At 39.4% G+C, this 8,298-nt stretch overlaps 1 protein-coding gene across 1 annotated transcript in view; it reads right to left on the bottom strand.

Moving 5' to 3' along the window:
* The window catches only part of eno4 (enolase 4), a 189,626-nt gene that overhangs the window by 38,404 nt on the left and 142,924 nt on the right, over positions 1 to 8,298 (bottom strand). The gene's annotated exons all lie outside the window — the stretch shown is intronic.

Genomic DNA, 8,298 nt, shown 5'->3' with positions numbered 1-8,298 from the left:
TCCAGGAGGTCTGTGATTTATAAAGAGAACATTGCGTGCAAGTGTGCGTGCGCACGGTTTTATAAATCAGATTATTTTTTGGCGCACGCCATTTTCAGCTTTTGGGCGCACGTCAACTCTTAGTATGATTCCTAAGCACTCTTTTATAAATGAGGCCCCAGCTCTTTAGTTTTATATCCCAGGAAATAGACGACCACAGACCTTGGGTTGGAGCCCTGTGGTGGTTTGAATCCAAGGGACCAGTGACAGCTTTGTATCCGAGGGCAGTGTCAGGGAGGGACAGCTCGGCTTTTATAAACTTTTCTGGGGAGTCCTATATGTTGTCTTCCGAAGCCCCCTTGGGGGATTCCATGAATGTGTATGTTCTTTCAATGGGAACGCACCTCCAGGTCCGTTAGCTCAGCTTGCATGTTCTCTTGAAGTTCCAGAGTGTGGGACAACACCTCCTAAGCTTTGGCATGCCCTTACGAAAGAAAAATATATTTACCTATATATTACTTGAAATATATTGTAATATATTGTAATATATTATTTTTCCATTACATTTTCCAATACATTATATATTAGAAATACATGGAATAATATATTGATGACACATACATACAATATATTATATATTCATGTAATATATTTCAATATATTGCAGAATATACAAATGATTGCCACTTTCAATATATTGAAATATATTAAACCTGAATATATAATATGTGTGTTTATATATCCCAAAATGTGTGCAATTTTATATTTATAAATATCCACCATAATGTATTCAGATTTATATGGGAAAATGTATTGGTAATATATGAAAAGATATAGTGTCACATGTATGTTTAATATATGGTAGAATATATTTTAAATATATGTAAAATTATATGGAGACATATACATGAAATATATGTACGGCTATGTGTTCAATATATTGTGGAATATATTTTATATGTAAATATATATTGTAAAATGTATGCACAATATACAGTGGTGTGAAAAAGTGTTTGCCCCCTTCCTGATTTCTTACTTTTTTGCATGTTTTCCGCACTTAAATGTTTCAGATCATCAAACAAATTTAAACATTAGTCAAAGATAACACAAGTAAACACAAAAAGCAGTTTTTAAATGAAGGGTTTTATTAATGAGGAAGAAAAAAATCCAAAGCTACATGGCCCTGTGTGAAAAAGTGTTTGCCCCCTAAACCTAATAACTGGTTGGGCCACCCTTAGCAGCAACTACTGCAATCAAGCGTTTGCGATAACTTGCAATGAGTCTTTTACAACGCTGTGGAGGAATTTTGGCCCACTCATCTTTGCAGAATTGTTGTAATTCAGCCACATTGGAGGGTTTTCGAGCATGAACCGCCTTTTTAAGGTCATGCCACAGCATCTCAATAGGATTCAGGTCAGGACTTTGACTAGGCCACTCCAAAGTCTTCATTTTGTTTTTCTTCAGCCATTCAGAGGTGGACTTGCTGGTGTGTTTTGGATCATTGTCCTGCTGTAGAACCCAAGTTCGCTTCAGCTTGAGGTCACGAACAGATGGCCGGACATTCTCCTTCAGGATTTTTTGGTAGACAGCAGAATTCATGCTTCCATTTATCACAGCAAGTCTTCCAGGTCCTGAAGCAGCAAAACAGCCCCAGACCATCACACTGCCACCACCATATTTTACTGTTGGTATGATGTTCTTTTTCTGAAATGCGGTGTTACTTTTACGCCAGATGTAATGGGACACAGACCTTCCAAAAAGTTCAACTTTTGTCTCGTCAGTCCACAGAATATTTTCCCAAAAGTCTTGGGGATCATCAAGATGTTTTCTGGCAAAAATGAGACGAGCCTTAATGTTCTTTTTGCTTAGCAGTGGTTTTCGTCTTGGAACTCTGCCATGCAGGCCATTTTTGCCCAGTCTCTTTCTTATGGTGGAGTCATGAACACTGACCTTAACTGAGGCAAGTGATGCCTGCAGTTCTTTAGATGTTGTTGTGGGGTCTTTTGTCACCTCTTGGATGAGTCGTCGCTGCGCTCTTGGGGTAATTTTGGTCGGCCGGCCACTCCTGGGAAAGTTCACCACTGTTCCGTGTTTTCGCCATTTGTGGATAATGGCTCTCACTGTGGTTCGCTGGAGTCCCAAAGCTTTAGAAATGGCTTTATAACCTTTTCCAGACTGATAGATTTCAATTACTTTTTTTCTCATTTGTTCCTGAATTTCTTTGGATCTCGGCATGATGTCTGTAGCTTTTGAGGATCTTTTGGTCTACTTCACTTTGTCAGGTAGGTCCTATTTAAGTGATTTCTAGATTGGGAACAGGTGTGCAGTAATCAGGCCTGGGTGTGGCTACAGAAATTGAACTCAGGTGTGATCAACCACAGTTATGTTTTAACAGGAGCTGGGGGGCAAACACTTTTTCACACAGGGCCATGTAGCTTTGGATTTTTTTCTTCCTCATTAATAAAACCCTTCATTTAAAAACTGCATTTTGTGTTTACTTGTGTTATCTTTGACTAATGTTTAAATTTGTTTGATGATCTGAAACATTTAAGTGTGGAAAACATGCAAAAAAGTAAGAAATCAGGAAGGGGGCAAACACTTTTTCACACCACTGTATGTGTACTTACATGAAAACATGCACATACAATGTATGTACATATATGGTAATATATACAGTATATGTACATGTAACATCTAAAATATATGAATACTTAATAAATATGCAACCTGCAATATGTGCGCAAACCTTTATACCACATTATTAACACAGGCTGGGTAATTTATCAAAAGCCACCTTTATTTTCTTTTAATCAGGCACAGATACTGAACCCAATTTGAGGTAGGGAGCTACACAGGCCTATTAAAACCCCAAGAGGCCTTGCATATGGTCAGACAAAGGAAATGTGACTGACTCTACATTTCTTAACAGTGCAACATTTTTAAAGAATGCCATTGAACAGAAAATATACATATACTTTTGGAACTGTGGAAAAGAAATAAATTGCCAAAAGAAAATTCTTGTTTAAGATTCCATCTTGGTTCTTCACACGACTTATATAACCACAGTTCTGCGCTTCACCTGGTGTCTTAGCTCGCAGATTCTACAGTTAAGTGATTTTCTGACATCTGCTTCCTTGGCCGTCGGAAATTGGTTTACAACAGCATCTGTGGAACAGAACAACAATGATTAGTGATGGGCACGGCAGTTCTTTTAGATGTACTGAATCACTAGAATCGGTTCAAAAAAGAGTCGTTCAAAAGATTCATTCACCGAATCACTCAGTGCTTAGCGGGAGGAGCCTGCGACTCCGACTTCCTGAACTGATACACGGCTGAATGGTTCATGTTTCAGTTCAGTTCACAGCTTCCGGACGAGGAGATGAGAGTGTTGTGGCTGTGTTGCTTTGACAAACACTTAAAAATAAACTTGTATAAAAATCATGATGTTTTAAGTGTCCTGTCTTATAGTAGGCTATTTAACTGGTCTACTCTGCAAATTGGGCTGTGCAGTACGTTCAGTGTCGCACTGTGACTGAACTAACGTGGCGTGCTACAATACAGGACCAGTACGTTCACTGAGTGATCCGTTCACTGAATGTACCACAGTACCCCACAGTACATTCAGTGAAGGATTAAACACTGAACATGCACCGTTCCCTCGCAAATTGTCGCAATGAGAGGATCAGACAGTCACGCATTTTCTCAAACTGCGGGTTTTATACACTACTTGTTACATGCTGTGTCCTACTGTACGTGAGTTGTTGCAGTGGTAATTTAGCAAAGTTAAAAAATAAAAATAAAAAAAAAGTTAGTTTTCTCCGGGGTACACTTGAACACAACACACCCCTAGTCTCCCTCCGTCGCTGCTGCCTGCTACAGCTGCACTGGTGAGTCTCACTCTCTTCTCATTACTGCCAGCCTAACGTTTTAAGTTTGTTTATCTGGAAACTAAATCTGTTAAAACAATGGGGAGGTGTGTGTTTAAGTTAATGTGGCTTGACTCCTGGCTACATTAGCCGTTAGCTTGGAGAAAACAGTCACCATGAAAGTGTATCCTTCAGAGGAAAATGATTCAGGAGACTGTAGTTCACTGAGTGATTAGTTCACCGAGTGATTCAGGCGGTAGGCGGTTGGCGACTCGGCGCAGTCGGCGGTCCCTCCCCCCCGCAGCGTCTCGCTGGCGCTGCTGCCTGCTGCGCTGCTGAGAGCTCAATTGAACTGAGAAACGAACGAATCAGTTCAGGAAGTGATTCGGTTCAGTACGTTCACTTAAAAGATTCGTTCTTTTGAACGAATCGTTCACGAACGACACACTAACGATGATTAGGCTACTCTCTTCTTCCTCACTCCTGCTGCCCCTCTGGTTCACGAAAACCGCCCCCCTTCCCCCGCCTGGCAGAGATGCAATCAAACCTGGAAAGCACCAGCTCTGAAAAATATTTACCTTGTAAAGCTTGAATTTTCCTCGGGTCAAGAGCCTGCCGACGCTCAGCAGAGGGATCCAGCTTGCTGACCCCTCCTTTCAGGTTGGACTTGAGGAGGACATCCACACTGAAGAGCCCCATCAGTAGCACCCATTCCATCCCATTGGGGGTGGTACAAGCTTTTGCAGTCTCCCAACAATGTGACGAGACAGTGATGGTTCCATCATTCCCGATTTTCACCTTATGTAAACAAATAAATAAGAACATGAGCAAAGAAATAAACAAATATAATTGCCACAAGCAATAGAATGCCAAAAATGCTTAAGTTTTAATGTTTGTTCGAAATTTACCAATTAATAAATACTTACTTGTGAAGGTCTGCAAGGTGTGCAAAGTGATGTTTCACCCGGGCCGTCACTCTCAGCATCGGGGTCAACATCTTTGGTGGGGAGGTCGTCAACATCTTTGTTGGTGGTGTTGTAGATGGAGACAAGCTTTCTCATGTCCACCAACAACGCTGGAATTTCTAAGAAAAAAAGTGCTACAAGATAATAAATAGATATCACGTGACGTCACACAGCGGTCGCAGCGCCATCTTGAGTACCAACTTAAAACAGGCTGTCTATCTGTTGCCTCATGGGCTGTGACAACAAGTCTCACAAAAAGAGTGGATTAACATTTTTTCACGATATGGCTCTTATGAATGCTGCATTTCGATTACACTCTAATGAATTACATTCTGATTCTACATTTTACGGTCTTTTATTTCTGTATAATAGACCGTTGCTAAGTAAAACAGACCGTTGCTAGGGACGTCGCTCTGATCAGAGTAGCACAGAGGAGAAGAACTATGCAGGATATTTACCTTATGTTTCATTTTTACCATCATTAAACAGCTTCGGACTAATTGTGATGTTAGATAAATGACTTGTAGCTTGTTACAGAGAGAGTGGAGGCTCCTTCCACATCTTGGCTGAAAACCAAACCTGCGATCAGAGCCTCGAACCCGGTGTCACAGCTGCTCTCGTCTCTGTGGCACCGCGAATCCGCGACACAAACGCGTCCCGTAAACCGTAATCTCGTTTATGACAGATACGACTACACAAATACACGCATCGTAACATGTATATGATAATCCATCGATCCACTGATTGATTATTAAAGGCTTCATTGAAAACAAATGCACACGACCGAGGAGGGTGCGCAAAACAGTGGAGAAGTGACTGGACTTGCAGGTTCGCTAAATGATGCAATTTATAAATCGATAAAAGTCGTATTTTGATCAACATTACATCTGAAATTAATAATTTCACTCATAAGCTGTGTAATAAGCAGGATAATGTAGAGTTAGTCTGTTGTTATGGAGAAATAAAGACTAAGACATCCTTCATCAAAGCCCATACAGTCTAATGATCATAGCTGTGCCTAGGTCCCCGGTTGGTACTCAAGATGGCGCTCACAACAAGAACGTCACGTGACTGAAATCCATCTATACAGACAGCAACCATAGAAGCCAATGTGTCTGAAAACCACATCTCCAGTTTTCAAATATTAACCCCATTTAGAGGTGAACTTGTCCAAGAAGCTACAAATCAATTGACTTATCATTAAAATAAACACATCGGAACAGGAACAAGTTTTCCTGCTTATGACAAATATGTTTCTTCAAGGGTCAAGGCTAATCCTTGACCATTGACATTTTCAAAACCCACCTTTTTAGACTTGCTTTCCCCTCCTAATTTTAATTCTTGGTCTTTTTAATTCCAGTGATTTTTGCTCATTAAGTTCTTAGTCTTTTAAATAGTTGTTTCTTAATAAAGTTGTTTGTTTCTTTCTCTCTTGAATTCCTTTTGTAAAGCACTATATAAATCTGAGGTATTATCATATCTGACCACATAGGTGGACAGCGAATGCTTTGTAGATTTAGAAAGCGTGTTTAGAATCACCTTCAAGTCTAAATGGATTAATACCATTTGATAGAGAGTAATATTTGATGATATAATACTCAATACTTGCCTTTAACTACCATGTTCCGCAGTTTGGTGTTTTCTTTCTGTAAGGCCTTGATCTGGCTCTGCAGGTCTCTGGTAAGGTTGTTGTTTCCCTGGCTTGACGATTCTGCTGGATCGGAGCTGAACTGACTGTCCTCTGACAGTAGTTCCTCCTCCGCCTGTCTTTGTGCAGCAACCTTGGCTTTTTTCTATAGGGCAAAGATGTTCATTTTTAATATTTAATCATGGATAATACAATACTCAAATGATCCCTAATGTGATATCAATCTCTGCTGTTTAATTACCTGTTTTGGATTTCCAGAGCCAGAGGCTTTGTTGCCAGTACTAGTATCTTCATCACCAAAGTTCTCACCCTCTTGCCCGACGTGTTATCTGGATAAAGCAGCTCTGAGTGTAGCCTCTTTTTCTACATTAATGTAGAAGGATAGATTTTCTTAATGCCAAAAATCAGCACCATTACAATGAATAATAAATACTACAAAATAAATAAAAAATAATTATGTGTCCCATGTTCAGACTTCTTTAAAGAGGTAGTGCCATGAATTTTTTTTTTCAACTAGGTATGTGTCTATATGGATGGAATTTGACCTTGCAGTGATACTGTAGTGATCAACAGACTGAACACTGTACATCGTTTTTAAAAATAAATGTTCCTTTGTACATAATATTGAAGGTAGGGTAAGTGATTTTCTTTTATTAAAATAATTGTTAAAGCCGCAGTGTGTGAGGATTATCCCCATCTAGTGGTGCGCTAATAGAATGCAAACAACCGAGTCTAAGCACGTTATTACCACTACGTAAGCCGCAAAGAGTCAAGAATGTGTCAATATGTCAACTTCATGCACAACTTTGAGTGCTACGTCACGTGATGAGGTACAGAACAATACATAATCTGTTTCGTTATATAAGTTATAAGCATGTCCTCCATAATTAACATGTATTTGGTACCATGCTACTGCTAATAGCCCCCCATCAACACACGGGGATTTAAAGGTAAAACGCGAAAGGCGGACCAAGTTTGTCCCCTTTTGGCTACAGTATTCAAAGATGGCGATGCAACATGGCAGTTTCAGTTGGGTGCGTCGCCACCTATGTATTTGTAAACAACTAATTCTAAGCTACGAGAAAGCTTTCATTTGTATGCCATTGTGATTAGACGTCGGTAACTACGTATTTTTGAACGCAATATTTGATTTTTGTTAATAAAAAGCCTTTAAGCCTTTAAATTCATTGAGTTCATTAGAGTGTTTGTTGAGTAACAGGAGTCTCCATGTCTTTCTAGATCTTTATTAAACAGAAAATGCATTTTCAGTTTAGTTTCAGTTCCAACTGTGTCCAACCAGGAGAGAGAATTATACAGATTAACAATTTAAATTGGAAGTGATGACACAAAGAATTGAGCTGACAAAATTAGAACTGAAACATTATAAAATCTAAGATAATAAATATGTACTCTTTCCTGATTCCCTGACATTTGTCACCTACCTGAAAAAGTATTTTCTGTTTATTAAAGAGCTGGAGAGACATGGAGACTCCTGTTACTCAACAAACACTCTTTAGCAATGATTACTATCAGAAATTAGTGTTTTAATCTTCTAACAAAAAACTTTTGTTTTGACCAAACAATCAATTACCCTACCTTTAAGACTCAAAGATCATGTTATAGGGCAGGGGTGGCCAACCAGTCAGAGACCAAGAGCCACAAAAATTACCGTGGCAGTACAAAGAGCCACATCATACACGTGAGCTTACAAACGCACTCCCTCTCTCACACAAACACGAAATGACATAAAATCAAAATCCATACATTTCCAATTTTCAAAGCCAGATTAATTTATCTCACACACAAATGAATAACCATGAATAGAGATACACACAAACAC

This window comes from Epinephelus moara, chromosome 19, assembly GCF_006386435.1.
Source record: "Epinephelus moara isolate mb chromosome 19, YSFRI_EMoa_1.0, whole genome shotgun sequence".
In the NCBI taxonomy this organism is placed as follows: Eukaryota; Metazoa; Chordata; class Actinopteri; order Perciformes; family Serranidae; genus Epinephelus; species Epinephelus moara.
The sequence above is the reverse complement of the archived record's forward strand: the minus strand, read 5'-3'. Positions and strand labels throughout refer to the sequence as shown.